Genomic DNA, 18,106 nt, shown 5'->3' on the forward strand with positions numbered 1-18,106 from the left:
TGATTGCTATTCGTATACATGTTGATACATCAGGAAAAACATTTCTGAAACTGGCACAACAAGGACATAAAATGCCTTCCTGCAAATTAAGCTTACCAACGATACTTGTCAGGGTGGCTTTTTTGCTTGAAGATTTTAGGCCACCGGATTTGCATCCACAATGGGATGTCTGGAGAATGTCGGAGAAAATGCAAAGCTCTTTCCTAATAAAAGCAGCGTTTCCTTTGTGGGGGAGTTGAACATATTGTTTGGCAGAAACATTGCAGGAGATTTGGTTTTGGACAAGAGGACTTGTAGCCATCTTGCAGAAGTTTCCATTCAGTTGATAGCATGCTGCTGAACTAATCTGAGTTCTACTAGGAGAAGGCATGCATATTAATTAAGGCAACAGGAAAGGGAACTCCTAAAGGTTTTATTCTAAAGCCTTGCTTTAGATGTGACTTGAAAGAGTCAAGCAAGATCTCAAACACCCCAGATGGGACTCGAACCCACAATCCCTGGCTTAGGAGGCCAGTGCCTTATCAATTAGGCCACTGGGGCTTTCGCGAGATGACAGCAAAGACTTTTTTTTCTTTCAGAAGGCATCCGTTCTCTTACTTTACAAGGTAAGGGTGGCAAAATCTTTGTTTTTATTTTCCCTTGTAAACTTGCTACAGAATTGCAAGCGGTTTGAGCTACAAAGTCAGAAGAATGAGTTTTCTGAAAGAGAAAAGCCATGTCGCAGCTCTCCACACCTCTTTTCATCAAGTAGAAGGCGCACATTTTCTTTATCTGTTCTGGTCCACAATTTAAAGAATGTGGTCAGTGTAACAGAAAGACAGCTCATTCAAGCACCCTTGAGGAAAGAACCTTGAGTTTCTTTGGGCGCTTATTGCCCTGTTGTAAAGTTCTCAGGCCATAGGGTGCAAGTGCAGATTACATTTTCCATGAATAAAGGCAAAAAGCAAGAAACTGCATGCTCCAGGTGAGGCTCGAACTCACAACCTCGGCATTGCTCAACAGATACTGCCATATAAGTACCGCGCGCTGACCGATTGCGCCACTGGAGGACAGAAGCCATCACGGAAATCCATCACCCATGTCTCCTTGGTTTCAAATAGGCCTTCAAGTGATCCGAAACCTAAAATCGTGCTTATCCCAGACAAAAGAGAATATTTTTTCTCTCATAGCAAGAAATGGTAGCATATAAGTACTCCTAGAAAAAAAAAAACACCGCCAAATCCACTTGACTGGAGCTCAAGGACAGTATTTAAAAAATAAAAGTAGAACTTTTTTGAAAGAAAAAATGATATTGCAACTGCTATCGTGACGTGTTAGGGATATATTCATGCATGTTTTGAAAAGTTACTAAATATCCACTGTAAAGCAAGAAGTGGCAGGTAATACCAAGTACCTTTGGATCAAGGTCCGTTTGTGGGTAAACCCAGATAAAACACAAGAGTTGTTAATACATTTGAAATGCCACTATCCAGCAACTGTGTTGAGCATTTTGATGCTCTATTTTTCAGAAAATCTGCCGATCCACGTCAGATTCTATTTCTGACTGCTTGCGGCAAGAAGACTTCTGAATGTGTCCCAAAGCAGTGGCTATCAGTGTGAATCTCAACAAATGCAACAACACCATGTCATATGAAGCAAAGGAAGCACACCTCTAAGGAGCGATTCTGATTGCTATTCGTATACATGTTGATACATCAGGAAAAACATTTCTGAAACTGGCACAACAAGGACATAAAATGCCTTCCTGCAAATTAAGCTTACCAACGATACTTGTCAGGGTGGCTTTTTTGCTTGAAGATTTTAGGCCACCGGATTTGCATGCCACAATGGGATGTCTTGGAGAATGTCGGAGAAAATGCAAAGCTCTTTCCTAATAAAAGCAGCGTTTCCTTTGTGGGGAGTTGAACATATTGTTTGGCAGAAACATTGCAGGAGATTTGGTTTTGGACAAGAGGACTTGTAGCCATCTTGCAGAAGTTTCCATTCAGTTGATAGCATGCTGCTGAACTAATCTGAGTTCTACTAGGAGAAGGCACGCATATTAATTAAGGCAACAGGAAAGGGAACTCCTAAAGGTTTTATTCTAAAGCCTTGCTTTAGATGTGACTTGAAAGAGTCAAGCAAGATCTCAAACACCCCAGATGGGACTCGAACCCACAATCCCTGGCTTAGGAGGCCAGTGCCTTATCCATTAGGCCACTGGGGCTTTCGCTAGATGACAGCAAAGACTTTTTTTTTCTTTCAGAAGGCATCCGTTCTCTTACTTTACAAGGTAAGGGTGGCAAAATCTTTGTTTTTATTTTCCCTTGTAAACTAGCTACAGAATTGCAAGCGGTTTGAGCTACAAAGTCAGAAGAATGAGTTTTCTGAAAGAGAAAAGCCATGTCGCAGCTCTCCACACCTCTTTTCATCAAGTAGAAGGCGCACATTTTCTTTATCTGTTCTGGTCCACAATTTAAAGAATGTGGTCAGTGTAACAGAAAGACAGCTCATTCAAGCACCCTTGAGGAAAGAACCTTGAGTTTCTTTGGGCGCTTATTGCCCTGTTGTAAAGTTCTCAGGCCATAGGGTGCAAGTGCAGATTACATTTTCCATGAATAAAGGCAAAAAGCAAGAAACTGCATGCTGCAGGTGAGGCTCGAACGCACAACCTCGGCATTGCTCAACAGATACTGCCATATAAGTACCGCGCGCTGACCGATTGCGCCACTGGAGCACAGAAGCCATCACGGAAATCCATCACCCATGTCTCCTTGGTTTCAAATAGGCCTTCAAGTGATCCGAAACCTAAAATCGTGCTTATCCCAGACAAAAGAGAATATTTTTTCTCTCATAGCAAGAAATGGTAGCATATAAGTACTCCTAGAAAAAAAAAAAACACCGCCAAATCCACTTGACTGGAGCTCAAGGACAGTATTTAAAAAATAAAAGTAGAACTTTTTTGAAAGAAAAAATGATATTGCAACTGCTATCGTGACGTGTTAGGGATATATTCATGCATGTTTGAAAAGTTACTAAATATCCACTGTAAAGCAAGAAGTGGCAGGTAATACCAAGTACCTTTGGATCAAGGTCCGTTTGTGGGTAAACCCAGATAAAACACAAGAGTTGTTAATACATTTGAAATGCCACTATCCAGCAACTGTGTTGAGCATTTTGATGCTCTATTTTTCAGAAAATCTGCCGATCCACGTCAGATTCTATTTCTGACTGCTTGCGGGCAAGAAGACTTCTGAATGTGTCCCAAAGCAGTGGCTATCAGTGTGAATCTCAACAAATGCAACAACACCATGTCATATGAAGCAAAGGAAGCACACCTCTAAGGAGCGATTCTGATTGCTATTCGTATACATGTTGATACATCAGGAAAAACATTTCTGAAACTGGCACAACAAGGACATAAAATGCCCTTCCTGCAAATTAAGCTTACCAACGATACTTGTCAGGGTGGCTTTTTGCTTGAAGATTTTAGGCCACCGGATTTGCATGCCACAATGGGATGTGTGGAGAATGTCGGAGAAAATGCAAAGCTCTTTCCTAATAAAGCAGCGTTTCCTTTGTGGGGAGTTGAACATATTGTTTGGCAGAAACATTGCAGGAGATTTGGTTTTGGACAAGAGGACTTGTAGCCATCTTGCAGAAGTTTCCATTCAGTTGATAGCATGCTGCTGAACTAATCTGAGTTCTACTAGGAGAAGGCACGCATATTAATTAAGGCAACAGGAAAGGGAAGTCCTAAAGGTTTTATTCTAAAGCCTTGCTTTAGATGTGACTTGAAAGAGTCAAGCAAGATCTCAAACACCCCAGATGGGACTCGAACCCACAATCCCTGGCTTAGGAGGCCAGTGCCTTATCCATTAGGCCACTGGGGCTTTCGCTAGATGACAGCAAAGACTTTTTTTTTCTTTCAGAAGGCATCCGTTCTCTTACTTTACAAGGTAAGGGTGGCAAAATCTTTGTTTTTATTTTCCCTTGTAAACTTGCTACAGAATTGCAAGCGGTTTGAGCTACAAAGTCAGAAGAATGAGTTTTCTGAAAGAGAAAAGCCATGTCGCAACTCTCCACACCTCTTTTCATCAAGTAGAAGGCGCACATTTTCTTTATCTGTTCTGGTCCACAATTTAAAGAATGTGGTCAGTGTAACAGAAAGACAGCTCATTCAAGCACCCTTGAGGAAAGAACCTTGAGTTTCTTTGGGCGCTTATTGCCCTGTTGTAAAGTTCTCAGGCCATAGGGTGCAAGTGCAGATTACATTTTCCATGAATAAAGGCAAAAAGCAAGAAACTGCATGCTCCAGGTGAGGCTCAAACTCACAACCTCGGCATTGCTCAACAGATACTGCCATATAAGTACCGCGCGCTGACCGATTGCGCCACTGGAGCACAGAAGCCATCACGGAAATCCATCACCCATGTCTCCTTGGTTTCAAATAGGCCTTCAAGTGATCCGAAACCTAAAATCGTGCTTATCCCAGACAAAAGAGAATATTTTTTCTCTCATAGCAAGAAATGGTAGCATATAAGTACTCCTAGAAAAAAAAAAAAACACCGCCAAATCCACTTGACTGGAGCTCAAGGACAGTATTTAAAAAATAAAAGTAGAACTTTTTGAAAGAAAAATGATATTGCAACTGCTATCGTGACGTGTTAGGGATATATTCATGCATGTTTGAAAAGTTACTAAATATCCACTGTAAAGCAAGAAGTGGCAGGTAATACCAAGTACCTTTGGATCAAGGTCCGTTTGTGGGTAAACCCAGATAAAACACAAGAGTTGTTAATACATTTGAAATGCCACTATCCAGCAACTGTGTTGAGCATTTTGATGCTCTATTTTTCAGAAAATCTGCCGATCCACGTCAGATTCTATTTCTGACTGCTTGCGGCAAGAAGACTCTGAATGTGTCCCAAAGCAGTGGCTATCAGTGTGAATCTCAACAAATGCAACAACACCATGTCATATGAAGCAAAGGAAGCACACCTCTAAGGAGCGATTCTGATTGCTATTCGTATACATGTTGATACATCAGGAAAAACATTTCTGAAACTGGCACAACAAGGACATAAAATGCCTTCCTGCAAATTAAGCTTACCAACGATACTTGTCAGGGTGGCTTTTTTGCTTGAAGATTTTAGGCCACCGGATTTGCATGCCACAATGGGATGTCTGGAGAATGTCGGAGAAAATGCAAAGCTCTTTCCTAATAAAAGCAGCGTTTCCTTTGTGGGGAGTTGAACATATTGTTTGGCAGAAACATTGCAGGAGATTTGGTTTTGGACAAGAGGACTTGTAGCCATCTTGCAGAAGTTTCCATTCAGTTGATAGCATGCTGCTGAACTAATCTGAGTTCTACTAGGAGAAGGCATGCATATTAATTAAGGCAACAGGAAAGGGAACTCCTAAAGGTTTTATTCTAAAGCCTTGCTTTAGATGTGACTTGAAAGAGTCAAGCAAGATCTCAAACACCCCAGATGGGACTCGAACCCACAATCCCTGGCTTAGGAGGCCAGTGCCTTATCAATTAGGCCACTGGGGCTTTCGCGAGATGACAGCAAAGACTTTTTTTTCTTTCAGAAGGCATCCGTTCTCTTACTTTACAAGGTAAGGGTGGCAAAATCTTTGTTTTTATTTTCCCTTGTAAACTTGCTACAGAATTGCAAGCGGTTTGAGCTACAAAGTCAGAAGAATGAGTTTTCTGAAAGAGAAAAGCCATGTCGCAGCTCTCCACACCTCTTTTCATCAAGTAGAAGGCGCACATTTTCTTTATCTGTTCTGGTCCACAATTTAAAGAATGTGGTCAGTGTAACAGAAAGACAGCTCATTCAAGCACCCTTGAGGAAAGAACCTTGAGTTTCTTTGGGCGCTTATTGCCCTGTTGTAAAGTTCTCAGGCCATAGGGTGCAAGTGCAGATTACATTTTCCATGAATAAAGGCAAAAAGCAAGAAACTGCATGCTCCAGGTGAGGCTCGAACTCACAACCTCGGCATTGCTCAACAGATACTGCCATATAAGTACCGCGCGCTGACCGATTGCGCCACTGGAGGACAGAAGCCATCACGGAAATCCATCACCCATGTCTCCTTGGTTTCAAATAGGCCTTCAAGTGATCCGAAACCTAAAATCGTGCTTATCCCAGACAAAAGAGAATATTTTTTCTCTCATAGCAAGAAATGGTAGCATATAAGTACTCCTAGAAAAAAAAAAACACCGCCAAATCCACTTGACTGGAAGCTCAAGGACAGTATTTAAAAAATAAAAGTAGAACTTTTTTGAAAGAAAAAATGATATTGCAACTGCTATCGTGACGTGTTAGGGATATATTCATGCATGTTTGAAAAGTTACTAAAATATCCACTGTAAAGCAAGAAGTGGCAGGTAATACCAAGTACCTTTGGATCAAGGTCCGTTTGTGGGTAAACCCAGATAAAACACAAGAGTTGTTAATACATTTGAAATGCCACTATCCAGCAACTGTGTTGAGCATTTGATGCTCTATTTTTCAGAAAATCTGCCGATCCACGTCAGATTCTATTTCTGACTGCTTGCGGCAAGAAGACTTCTGAATGTGTCCCAAAGCAGTGGCTATCAGTGTGAATCTCAACAAATGCAACAACACCATGTCATATGAAGCAAAGGAAGCACACCTCTAAGGAGCGATTCTGATTGCTATTCGTATACATGTTGATACATCAGGAAAAACATTTCTGAAACTGGCACAACAAGGACATAAAATGCCTTCCTGCAAATTAAGCTTACCAACGATACTTGTCAGGGTGGCTTTTTTGCTTGAAGATTTTAGGCCACCGGATTTGCATGCCACAATGGGATGTCTGGAGAATGTCGGAGAAAATGCAAAGCTCTTTCCTAATAAAAGCAGCGTTTCCTTTGTGGGGAGTTGAACATATTGTTTGGCAGAAACATTGCAGGAGATTTGGTTTTGGACAAGAGGACTTGTAGCCATCTTGCAGAAGTTTCCATTCAGTTGATAGCATGCTGCTGAACTAATCTGAGTTCTACTAGGAGAAGGCACGCATATTAATTAAGGCAACAGGAAAGGGAACTCCTAAAGGTTTTATTCTAAAGCCTTGCTTTAGATGTGACTTGAAAGAGTCAAGCAAGATCTCAAACACCCCAGATGGGACTCGAACCCACAATCCCTGGCTTAGGAGGCCAGTGCCTTATCCATTAGGCCACTGGGGCTTTCGCTAGATGACAGCAAAGACTTTTTTTTTCTTTCAGAAGGCATCCGTTCTCTTACTTTACAAGGTAAGGGTGGCAAAATCTTTGTTTTTATTTTCCCTTGTAAACTAGCTACAGAATTGCAAGCGGTTTGAGCTACAAAGTCAGAAGAATGAGTTTTCTGAAAGAGAAAAGCCATGTCGCAGCTCTCCACACCTCTTTTCATCAAGTAGAAGGCGCACATTTTCTTTATCTGTTCTGGTCCACAATTTAAAGAATGTGGTCAGTGTAACAGAAAGACAGCTCATTCAAGCACCCTTGAGGAAAGAACCTTGAGTTTCTTTGGGCGCTTATTGCCCTGTTGTAAAGTTCTCAGGCCATAGGGTGCAAGTGCAGATTACATTTTCCATGAATAAAGGCAAAAAGCAAGAAACTGCATGCTGCAGGTGAGGCTCGAACGCACAACCTCGGCATTGCTCAACAGATACTGCCATATAAGTACCGCGCGCTGACCGATTGCGCCACTGGAGCACAGAAGCCATCACGGAAATCCATCACCCATGTCTCCTTGGTTTCAAATAGGCCTTCAAGTGATCCGAAACCTAAAATCGTGCTTATCCCAGACAAAAGAGAATATTTTTTCTCTCATAGCAAGAAATGGTAGCATATAAGTACTCCTAGAAAAAAAAAAAACACCGCCAAATCCACTTGACTGGAGCTCAAGGACAGTATTTAAAAAATAAAAGTAGAACTTTTTTGAAAGAAAAAATGATATTGCAACTGCTATCGTGACGTGTTAGGGATATATTCATGCATGTTTGAAAAGTTACTAAATATCCACTGTAAAGCAAGAAGTGGCAGGTAATACCAAGTACCTTTGGATCAAGGTCCGTTTGTGGGTAAACCCAGATAAAACACAAGAGTTGTTAATACATTTGAAATGCCACTATCCAGCAACTGTGTTGAGCATTTTGATGCTCTATTTTTCAGAAAATCTGCCGATCCACGTCAGATTCTATTTCTGACTGCTTGCGGCAAGAAGACTTCTGAATGTGTCCCAAAGCAGTGGCTATCAGTGTGAATCTCAACAAATGCAACAACACCATGTCATATGAAGCAAAGGAAGCACACCTCTAAGGAGCGATTCTGATTGCTATTCGTATACATGTTGATACATCAGGAAAAACATTTCTGAAACTGGCACAACAAGGACATAAAATGCCTTCCTGCAAATTAAGCTTACCAACGATACTTGTCAGGGTGGCTTTTTTGCTTGAAGATTTTAGGCCACCGGATTTGCATGCCACAATGGGATGTCTGGAGAATGTCGGAGAAAATGCAAAGCTCTTTCCTAATAAAAGCAGCGTTTCCTTTGTGGGGAGTTGAACATATTGTTTGGCAGAAACATTGCAGGAGATTTGGTTTTGGACAAGAGGACTTGTAGCCATCTTGCAGAAGTTTCCATTCAGTTGATAGCATGCTGCTGAACTAATCTGAGTTCTACTAGGAGAAGGCATGCATATTAATTAAGGCAACAGGAAAGGGAACTCCTAAAGGTTTTATTCTAAAGCCTTGCTTTAGATGTGACTTGAAAGAGTCAAGCAAGATCTCAAACACCCCAGATGGGACTCGAACCCACAATCCCTGGCTTAGGAGGCCAGTGCCTTATCAATTAGGCCACTGGGGCTTTCGCGAGATGACAGCAAAGACTTTTTTTTCTTTCAGAAGGCATCCGTTCTCTTACTTTACAAGGTAAGGGTGGCAAAATCTTTGTTTTTATTTTCCCTTGTAAACTTGCTACAGAATTGCAAGCGGTTTGAGCTACAAAGTCAGAAGAATGAGTTTTCTGAAAGAGAAAAGCCATGTCGCAGCTCTCCACACCTCTTTTCATCAAGTAGAAGGCGCACATTTTCTTTATCTGTTCTGGTCCACAATTTAAAGAATGTGGTCAGTGTAACAGAAAGACAGCTCATTCAAGCACCCTTGAGGAAAGAACCTTGAGTTTCTTTGGGCGCTTATTGCCCTGTTGTAAAGTTCTCAGGCCATAGGGTGCAAGTGCAGATTACATTTTCCATGAATAAAGGCAAAAAGCAAGAAACTGCATGCTCCAGGTGAGGCTCGAACTCACAACCTCGGCATTGCTCAACAGATACTGCCATATAAGTACCGCGCGCTGACCGATTGCGCCACTGGAGCACAGAAGCCATCACGGAAATCCATCACCCATGTCTCCTTGGTTTCAAATAGGCCTTCAAGTGATCCGAAACCTAAAATCGTGCTTATCCCAGACAAAAGAGAATATTTTTTCTCTCATAGCAAGAAATGGTAGCATATAAGTACTCCTAGAAAAAAAAAAAAACACCGCCAAATCCACTTGACTGGAGCTCAAGGACAGTATTTAAAAAATAAAAGTAGAACTTTTTTGAAAGAAAAAATGATATTGCAACTGCTATCGTGACGTGTTAGGGATATATTCATGCATGTTTGAAAAGTTACTAAATATCCACTGTAAAGCAAGAAGTGGCAGGTAATACCAAGTACCTTTGGATCAAGGTCCGTTTGTGGGTAAACCCAGATAAAACACAAGAGTTGTTAATACATTTGAAATGCCACTATCCAGCAACTGTGTTGAGCATTTTGATGCTCTATTTTTCAGAAAATCTGCCGATCCACGTCAGATTCTATTTCTGACTGCTTGCGGCAAGAAGACTTCTGAATGTGTCCCAAAGCAGTGGCTATCAGTGTGAATCTCAACAAATGCAACAACACCATGTCATATGAAGCAAAGGAAGCACACCTCTAAGGAGCGATTCTGATTGCTATTCGTATACATGTTGATACATCAGGAAAAACATTTCTGAAACTGGCACAACAAGGACATAAAATGCCTTCCTGCAAATTAAGCTTACCAACGATACTTGTCAGGGTGGCTTTTTTGCTTGAAGATTTTAGGCCACCGGATTTGCATGCCACAATGGGATGTCTGGAGAATGTCGGAGAAAATGCAAAGCTCTTTCCTAATAAAAGCAGCGTTTCCTTTGTGGGGAGTTGAACATATTGTTTGGCAGAAACATTGCAGGAGATTTGGTTTTGGACAAGAGGACTTGTAGCCATCTTGCAGAAGTTTCCATTCAGTTGATAGCATGCTGCTGAACTAATCTGAGTTCTACTAGGAGAAGGCATGCATATTAATTAAGGCAACAGGAAAGGGAAGTCCTAAAGGTTTTACTCTAAAGCCTTGCTTTAGATGTGACTTGAAAGAGTCAAGCAAGATCTCAAACACCCCAGATGGGACTCGAACCCACAGTCCCTGGCTTAGGAGGCCAGTGCCTTATCCATTAGGCCACTGGGGCTTTCGCTAGATGACAGCAAAGACTTTTTTTTTCTTTCAGAAGGCATCCGTTCTCTTACTTTACAAGGTAAGGGTGGCAAAATCTTTGTTTTTATTTTCCCTTGTAAACTTGCTACAGAATTGCAAGCGGTTTGAGCTACAAAGTCAGAAGAATGAGTTTTCTGAAAGAGAAAAGCCATGTCGCAACTCTCCACACCTCTTTTCATCAAGTAGAAGGCGCACATTTTCTTTATCTGTTCTGGTCCACAATTTAAAGAATGTGGTCAGTGTAACAGAAAGACAGCTCATTCAAGCACCCTTGAGGAAAGAACCTTGAGTTTCTTTGGGCGCTTATTGCCCTGTTGTAAAGTTCTCAGGCCATAGGGTGCAAGTGCAGATTACATTTTCCATGAATAAAGGCAAAAAGCAAGAAACTGCATGCTCCAGGTGAGGCTCAAACTCACAACCTCGGCATTGCTCAACAGATACTGCCATATAAGTACCGCGCGCTGACCGATTGCGCCACTGGAGCACAGAAGCCATCACGGAAATCCATCACCCATGTCTCCTTGGTTTCAAATAGGCCTTCAAGTGATCCGAAACCTAAAATCGTGCTTATCCCAGACAAAAGAGAATATTTTTTCTCTCATAGCAAGAAATGGTAGCATATAAGTACTCCTAGAAAAAAAAAAAAACACCGCCAAATCCACTTGACTGGAGCTCAAGGACAGTATTTAAAAAATAAAAGTAGAACTTTTTTGAAAGAAAAAATGATATTGCAACTGCTATCGTGACGTGTTAGGGATATATTCATGCATGTTTGAAAAGTTACTAAATATCCACTGTAAAGCAAGAAGTGGCAGGTAATACCAAGTACCTTTGGATCAAGGTCCGTTTGTGGGTAAACCCAGATAAAACACAAGAGTTGTTAATACATTTGAAATGCCACTATCCAGCAACTGTGTTGAGCATTTTGATGCTCTATTTTTCAGAAAATCTGCCGATCCACGTCAGATTCTATTTCTGACTGCTTGCGGCAAGAAGACTTCTGAATGTGTCCCAAAGCAGTGGCTATCAGTGTGAATCTCAACAAATGCAACAACACCATGTCATATGAAGCAAAGGAAGCACACCTCTAAGGAGCGATTCTGATTGCTATTCGTATACATGTTGATACATCAGGAAAAACATTTCTGAAACTGGCACAACAAGGACATAAAATGCCTTCCTGCAAATTAAGCTTACCAACGATACTTGTCAGGGTGGCTTTTTTGCTTGAAGATTTTAGGCCACCGGATTTGCATGCCACAATGGGATGTCTGGAGAATGTCGGAGAAAATGCAAAGCTCTTTCCTAATAAAAGCAGCGTTTCCTTTGTGGGGAGTTGAACATATTGTTTGGCAGAAACATTGCAGGAGATTTGGTTTTGGACAAGAGGACTTGTAGCCATCTTGCAGAAGTTTCCATTCAGTTGATAGCATGCTGCTGAACTAATCTGAGTTCTACTAGGAGAAGGCATGCATATTAATTAAGGCAACAGGAAAGGGAACTCCTAAAGGTTTTATTCTAAAGCCTTGCTTTAGATGTGACTTGAAAGAGTCAAGCAAGATCTCAAACACCCCAGATGGGACTCGAACCCACAATCCCTGGCTTAGGAGGCCAGTGCCTTATCAATTAGGCCACTGGGGCTTTCGCGAGATGACAGCAAAGACTTTTTTTTCTTTCAGAAGGCATCCGTTCTCTTACTTTACAAGGTAAGGGTGGCAAAATCTTTGTTTTTATTTTCCCTTGTAAACTTGCTACAGAATTGCAAGCGGTTTGAGCTACAAAGTCAGAAGAATGAGTTTTCTGAAAGAGAAAAGCCATGTCGCAGCTCTCCACACCTCTTTTCATCAAGTAGAAGGCGCACATTTTCTTTATCTGTTCTGGTCCACAATTTAAAGAATGTGGTCAGTGTAACAGAAAGACAGCTCATTCAAGCACCCTTGAGGAAAGAACCTTGAGTTTCTTTGGGCGCTTATTGCCCTGTTGTAAAGTTCTCAGGCCATAGGGTGCAAGTGCAGATTACATTTTCCATGAATAAAGGCAAAAAGCAAGAAACTGCATGCTCCAGGTGAGGCTCGAACTCACAACCTCGGCATTGCTCAACAGATACTGCCATATAAGTACCGCGCGCTGACCGATTGCGCCACTGGAGGACAGAAGCCATCACGGAAATCCATCACCCATGTCTCCTTGGTTTCAAATAGGCCTTCAAGTGATCCGAAACCTAAAATCGTGCTTATCCCAGACAAAAGAGAATATTTTTTCTCTCATAGCAAGAAATGGTAGCATATAAGTACTCCTAGAAAAAAAAAAACACCGCCAAATCCACTTGACTGGAGCTCAAGGACAGTATTTAAAAAATAAAAGTAGAACTTTTTTGAAAGAAAAAATGATATTGCAACTGCTATCGTGACGTGTTAGGGATATATTCATGCATGTTTGAAAAGTTACTAAATATCCACTGTAAAGCAAGAAGTGGCAGGTAATACCAAGTACCTTTGGATCAAGGTCCGTTTGTGGGTAAACCCAGATAAAACACAAGAGTTGTTAATACATTTGAAATGCCACTATCCAGCAACTGTGTTGAGCATTTTGATGCTCTATTTTTCAGAAAATCTGCCGATCCACGTCAGATTCTATTTCTGACTGCTTGCGGCAAGAAGACTTCTGAATGTGTCCCAAAGCAGTGGCTATCAGTGTGAATCTCAACAAATGCAACAACACCATGTCATATGAAGCAAAGGAAGCACACCTCTAAGGAGCGATTCTGATTGCTATTCGTATACATGTTGATACATCAGGAAAAACATTTCTGAAACTGGCACAACAAGGACATAAAATGCCTTCCTGCAAATTAAGCTTACCAACGATACTTGTCAGGGTGGCTTTTTTGCTTGAAGATTTTAGGCCACCGGATTTGCATGCCACAATGGGATGTCTGGAGAATGTCGGAGAAAATGCAAAGCTCTTTCCTAATAAAAGCAGCGTTTCCTTTGTGGGGAGTTGAACATATTGTTTGGCAGAAACATTGCAGGAGATTTGGTTTTGGACAAGAGGACTTGTAGCCATCTTGCAGAAGTTTCCATTCAGTTGATAGCATGCTGCTGAACTAATCTGAGTTCTACTAGGAGAAGGCACGCATATTAATTAAGGCAACAGGAAAGGGAACTCCTAAAGGTTTTATTCTAAAGCCTTGCTTTAGATGTGACTTGAAAGAGTCAAGCAAGATCTCAAACACCCCAGATGGGACTCGAACCCACAATCCCTGGCTTAGGAGGCCAGTGCCTTATCCATTAGGCCACTGGGGCTTTCGCTAGATGACAGCAAAGACTTTTTTTTTCTTTCAGAAGGCATCCGTTCTCTTACTTTACAAGGTAAGGGTGGCAAAATCTTTGTTTTTATTTTCCCTTGTAAACTAGCTACAGAATTGCAAGCGGTTTGAGCTACAAAGTCAGAAGAATGAGTTTTCTGAAAGAGAAAAGCCATGTCGCAGCTCTCCACACCTCTTTTCATCAAGTAGAAGGCGCACATTTTCTTTATCTGTTCTGGTCCACAATTTAAAGAATGTGGTCAGTGTAACAGAAAGACAGCTCATTCAAGCACCCTTGAGGAAAGAACCTTGAGTTTCTTTGGGCGCTTATTGCCCTGTTGTAAAGTTCTCAGGCCATAGGGTGCAAGTGCAGATTACATTTTCCATGAATAAAGGCAAAAAGCAAGAAACTGCATGCTGCAGGTGAGGCTCGAACGCACAACCTCGGCATTGCTCAACAGATACTGCCATATAAGTACCGCGCGCTGACCGATTGCGCCACTGGAGCACAGAAGCCATCACGGAAATCCATCACCCATGTCTCCTTGGTTTCAAATAGGCCTTCAAGTGATCCGAAACCTAAAATCGTGCTTATCCCAGACAAAAGAGAATATTTTTTCTCTCATAGCAAGAAATGGTAGCATATAAGTACTCCTAGAAAAAAAAAAAACACCGCCAAATCCACTTGACTGGAGCTCAAGGACAGTATTTAAAAAATAAAAGTAGAACTTTTTTGAAAGAAAAAATGATATTGCAACTGCTATCGTGACGTGTTAGGGATATATTCATGCATGTTTGAAAAGTTACTAAATATCCACTGTAAAGCAAGAAGTGGCAGGTAATACCAAGTACCTTTGGATCAAGGTCCGTTTGTGGGTAAACCCAGATAAAACACAAGAGTTGTTAATACATTTGAAATGCCACTATCCAGCAACTGTGTTGAGCATTTTGATGCTCTATTTTTCAGAAAATCTGCCGATCCACGTCAGATTCTATTTCTGACTGCTTGCGGCAAGAAGACTTCTGAATGTGTCCCAAAGCAGTGGCTATCAGTGTGAATCTCAACAAATGCAACAACACCATGTCATATGAAGCAAAGGAAGCACACCTCTAAGGAGCGATTCTGATTGCTATTCGTATACATGTTGATACATCAGGAAAAACATTTCTGAAACTGGCACAACAAGGACATAAAATGCCTTCCTGCAAATTAAGCTTACCAACGATACTTGTCAGGGTGGCTTTTTTGCTTGAAGATTTTAGGCCACCGGATTTGCATGCCACAATGGGATGTGTGGAGAATGTCGGAGAAAATGCAAAGCTCTTTCCTAATAAAAGCAGCGTTTCCTTTGTGGGGAGTTGAACATATTGTTTGGCAGAAACATTGCAGGAGATTTGGTTTTGGACAAGAGGACTTGTAGCCATCTTGCAGAAGTTTCCATTCAGTTGATAGCATGCTGCTGAACTAATCTGAGTTCTACTAGGAGAAGGCACGCATATTAATTAAGGCAACAGGAAAGGGAAGTCCTAAAGGTTTTATTCTAAAGCCTTGCTTTAGATGTGACTTGAAAGAGTCAAGCAAGATCTCAAACACCCCAGATGGGACTCGAACCCACAATCCCTGGCTTAGGAGGCCAGTGCCTTATCCATTAGGCCACTGGGGCTTTCGCTAGATGACAGCAAAGACTTTTTTTTTCTTTCAGAAGGCATCCGTTCTCTTACTTTACAAGGTAAGGGTGGCAAAATCTTTGTTTTTATTTTCCCTTGTAAACTTGCTACAGAATTGCAAGCGGTTTGAGCTACAAAGTCAGAAGAATGAGTTTTCTGAAAGAGAAAAGCCATGTCGCAACTCTCCACACCTCTTTTCATCAAGTAGAAGGCGCACATTTTCTTTATCTGTTCTGGTCCACAATTTAAAGAATGTGGTCAGTGTAACAGAAAGACAGCTCATTCAAGCACCCTTGAGGAAAGAACCTTGAGTTTCTTTGGGCGCTTATTGCCCTGTTGTAAAGTTCTCAGGCCATAGGGTGCAAGTGCAGATTACATTTTCCATGAATAAAGGCAAAAAGCAAGAAACTGCATGCTCCAGGTGAGGCTCAAACTCACAACCTCGGCATTGCTCAACAGATACTGCCATATAAGTACCGCGCGCTGACCGATTGCGCCACTGGAGCACAGAAGCCATCACGGAAATCCATCACCCATGTCTCCTTGGTTTCAAATAGGCCTTCAAGTGATCCGAAACCTAAAATCGTGCTTATCCCAGACAAAAGAGAATATTTTTTCTCTCATAGCAAGAAATGGTAGCATATAAGTACTCCTAGAAAAAAAAAAAAACACCGCCAAATCCACTTGACTGGAGCTCAAGGACAGTATTTAAAAAATAAAAGTAGAACTTTTTTGAAAGAAAAAATGATATTGCAACTGCTATCGTGACGTGTTAGGGATATATTCATGCATGTTTGAAAAGTTACTAAATATCCACTGTAAAGCAAGAAGTGGCAGGTAATACCAAGTACCTTTGGATCAAGGTCCGTTTGTGGGTAAACCCAGATAAAACACAAGAGTTGTTAATACATTTGAAATGCCACTATCCAGCAACTGTGTTGAGCATTTTGATGCTCTATTTTTCAGAAAATCTGCCGATCCACGTCAGATTCTATTTCTGACTGCTTGCGGCAAGAAGACTTCTGAATGTGTCCCAAAGCAGTGGCTATCAGTGTGAATCTCAACAAATGCAACAACACCATGTCATATGAAGCAAAGGAAGCACACCTCTAAGGAGCGATTCTGATTGCTATTCGTATACATGTTGATACATCAGGAAAAACATTTCTGAAACTGGCACAACAAGGACATAAAATGCCTTCCTGCAAATTAAGCTTACCAACGATACTTGTCAGGGTGGCTTTTTTGCTTGAAGATTTTAGGCCACCGGATTTGCATGCCACAATGGGATGTCTGGAGAATGTCGGAGAAAATGCAAAGCTCTTTCCTAATAAAAGCAGCGTTTCCTTTGTGGGGAGTTGAACATATTGTTTGGCAGAAACATTGCAGGAGATTTGGTTTTGGACAAGAGGACTTGTAGCCATCTTGCAGAAGTTTCCATTCAGTTGATAGCATGCTGCTGAACTAATCTGAGTTCTACTAGGAGAAGGCATGCATATTAATTAAGGCAACAGGAAAGGGAACTCCTAAAGGTTTTATTCTAAAGCCTTGCTTTAGATGTGACTTGAAAGAGTCAAGCAAGATCTCAAACACCCCAGATGGGACTCGAACCCACAATCCCTGGCTTAGGAGGCCAGTGCCTTATCAATTAGGCCACTGGGGCTTTCGCGAGATGACAGCAAAGACTTTTTTTTCTTTCAGAAGGCATCCGTTCTCTTACTTTACAAGGTAAGGGTGGCAAAATCTTTGTTTTTATTTTCCCTTGTAAACTTGCTACAGAATTGCAAGCGGTTTGAGCTACAAAGTCAGAAGAATGAGTTTTCTGAAAGAGAAAAGCCATGTCGCAGCTCTCCACACCTCTTTTCATCAAGTAGAAGGCGCACATTTTCTTTATCTGTTCTGGTCCACAATTTAAAGAATGTGGTCAGTGTAACAGAAAGACAGCTCATTCAAGCACCCTTGAGGAAAGAACCTTGAGTTTCTTTGGGCGCTTATTGCCCTGTTGTAAAGTTCTCAGGCCATAGGGTGCAAGTGCAGATTACATTTTCCATGAATAAAGGCAAAAAGCAAGAAACTGCATGCTCCAGGTGAGGCTCGAACTCACAACCTCGGCATTGCTCAACAGATACTGCCATATAAGTACCGCGCGCTGACCGATTGCGCCACTGGAGGACAGAAGCCATCACGGAAATCCATCACCCATGTCTCCTTGGTTTCAAATAGGCCTTCAAGTGATCCGAAACCTAAAATCGTGCTTATCCCAGACAAAAGAGAATATTTTTTCTCTCATAGCAAGAAATGGTAGCATATAAGTACTCCTAGAAAAAAAAAAACACCGCCAAATCCACTTGACTGGAGCTCAAGGACAGTATTTAAAAAATAAAAGTAGAACTTTTTTGAAAGAAAAAATGATATTGCAACTGCTATCGTGACGTGTTAGGGATATATTCATGCATGTTTGAAAAGTTACTAAATATCCACTGTAAAGCAAGAAGTGGCAGGTAATACCAAGTACCTTTGGATCAAGGTCCGTTTGTGGGTAAACCCAGATAAAACACAAGAGTTGTTAATA

The 18,106-nt window shown here is 41.4% G+C and overlaps 12 non-coding genes across 12 annotated transcripts; all 12 read right to left on the bottom strand.

Moving 5' to 3' along the window:
• Positions 1-467: 467 nt before the first annotated feature.
• Positions 468-540, bottom strand: TRNAR-CCU (transfer RNA arginine (anticodon CCU)). The gene has a single exon. It is a non-coding gene; the product is annotated as a tRNA-Arg (tRNA).
• Positions 541-2,133: 1,593 nt separating this feature from the next.
• On the bottom strand, positions 2,134-2,206 carry TRNAR-CCU (transfer RNA arginine (anticodon CCU)). Its single transcript has one exon. It is a non-coding gene; the product is annotated as a tRNA-Arg (tRNA).
• A 1,593-nt stretch (positions 2,207-3,799) lies between these two features.
• TRNAR-CCU (transfer RNA arginine (anticodon CCU)) lies at positions 3,800-3,872 on the bottom strand. The gene has a single exon. It is a non-coding gene; the product is annotated as a tRNA-Arg (tRNA).
• A 1,591-nt stretch (positions 3,873-5,463) lies between these two features.
• TRNAR-CCU (transfer RNA arginine (anticodon CCU)) lies at positions 5,464-5,536 on the bottom strand. The gene has a single exon. It is a non-coding gene; the product is annotated as a tRNA-Arg (tRNA).
• Positions 5,537-7,128: 1,592 nt separating this feature from the next.
• On the bottom strand, positions 7,129-7,201 carry TRNAR-CCU (transfer RNA arginine (anticodon CCU)). Its single transcript has one exon. It is a non-coding gene; the product is annotated as a tRNA-Arg (tRNA).
• Positions 7,202-8,794: 1,593 nt separating this feature from the next.
• Positions 8,795-8,867, bottom strand: TRNAR-CCU (transfer RNA arginine (anticodon CCU)). Its single transcript has one exon. It is a non-coding gene; the product is annotated as a tRNA-Arg (tRNA).
• Positions 8,868-9,283: 416 nt separating this feature from the next.
• On the bottom strand, positions 9,284-9,376 carry TRNAI-UAU (transfer RNA isoleucine (anticodon UAU)). The gene is given in 2 exon segments: positions 9,284-9,319; positions 9,339-9,376. It is a non-coding gene; the product is annotated as a tRNA-Ile (tRNA).
• Positions 9,377-10,460: 1,084 nt separating this feature from the next.
• On the bottom strand, positions 10,461-10,533 carry TRNAR-CCU (transfer RNA arginine (anticodon CCU)). Its single transcript has one exon. It is a non-coding gene; the product is annotated as a tRNA-Arg (tRNA).
• A 1,594-nt stretch (positions 10,534-12,127) lies between these two features.
• On the bottom strand, positions 12,128-12,200 carry TRNAR-CCU (transfer RNA arginine (anticodon CCU)). The gene has a single exon. It is a non-coding gene; the product is annotated as a tRNA-Arg (tRNA).
• A 1,591-nt stretch (positions 12,201-13,791) lies between these two features.
• TRNAR-CCU (transfer RNA arginine (anticodon CCU)) lies at positions 13,792-13,864 on the bottom strand. Its single transcript has one exon. It is a non-coding gene; the product is annotated as a tRNA-Arg (tRNA).
• Positions 13,865-15,457: 1,593 nt separating this feature from the next.
• TRNAR-CCU (transfer RNA arginine (anticodon CCU)) lies at positions 15,458-15,530 on the bottom strand. The gene has a single exon. It is a non-coding gene; the product is annotated as a tRNA-Arg (tRNA).
• A 1,594-nt stretch (positions 15,531-17,124) lies between these two features.
• Positions 17,125-17,197, bottom strand: TRNAR-CCU (transfer RNA arginine (anticodon CCU)). Its single transcript has one exon. It is a non-coding gene; the product is annotated as a tRNA-Arg (tRNA).
• Positions 17,198-18,106: the final 909 nt, after the last annotated feature.

Source organism: Lithobates pipiens, unplaced genomic scaffold (genome assembly GCF_037356315.1).
Source record: "Lithobates pipiens isolate NorthernLeopardFrog02 unplaced genomic scaffold, aLitPip1_a1.2 Scaffold_8, whole genome shotgun sequence".
NCBI lineage: Eukaryota > Metazoa > Chordata > Amphibia > Anura > Ranidae > Lithobates > Lithobates pipiens.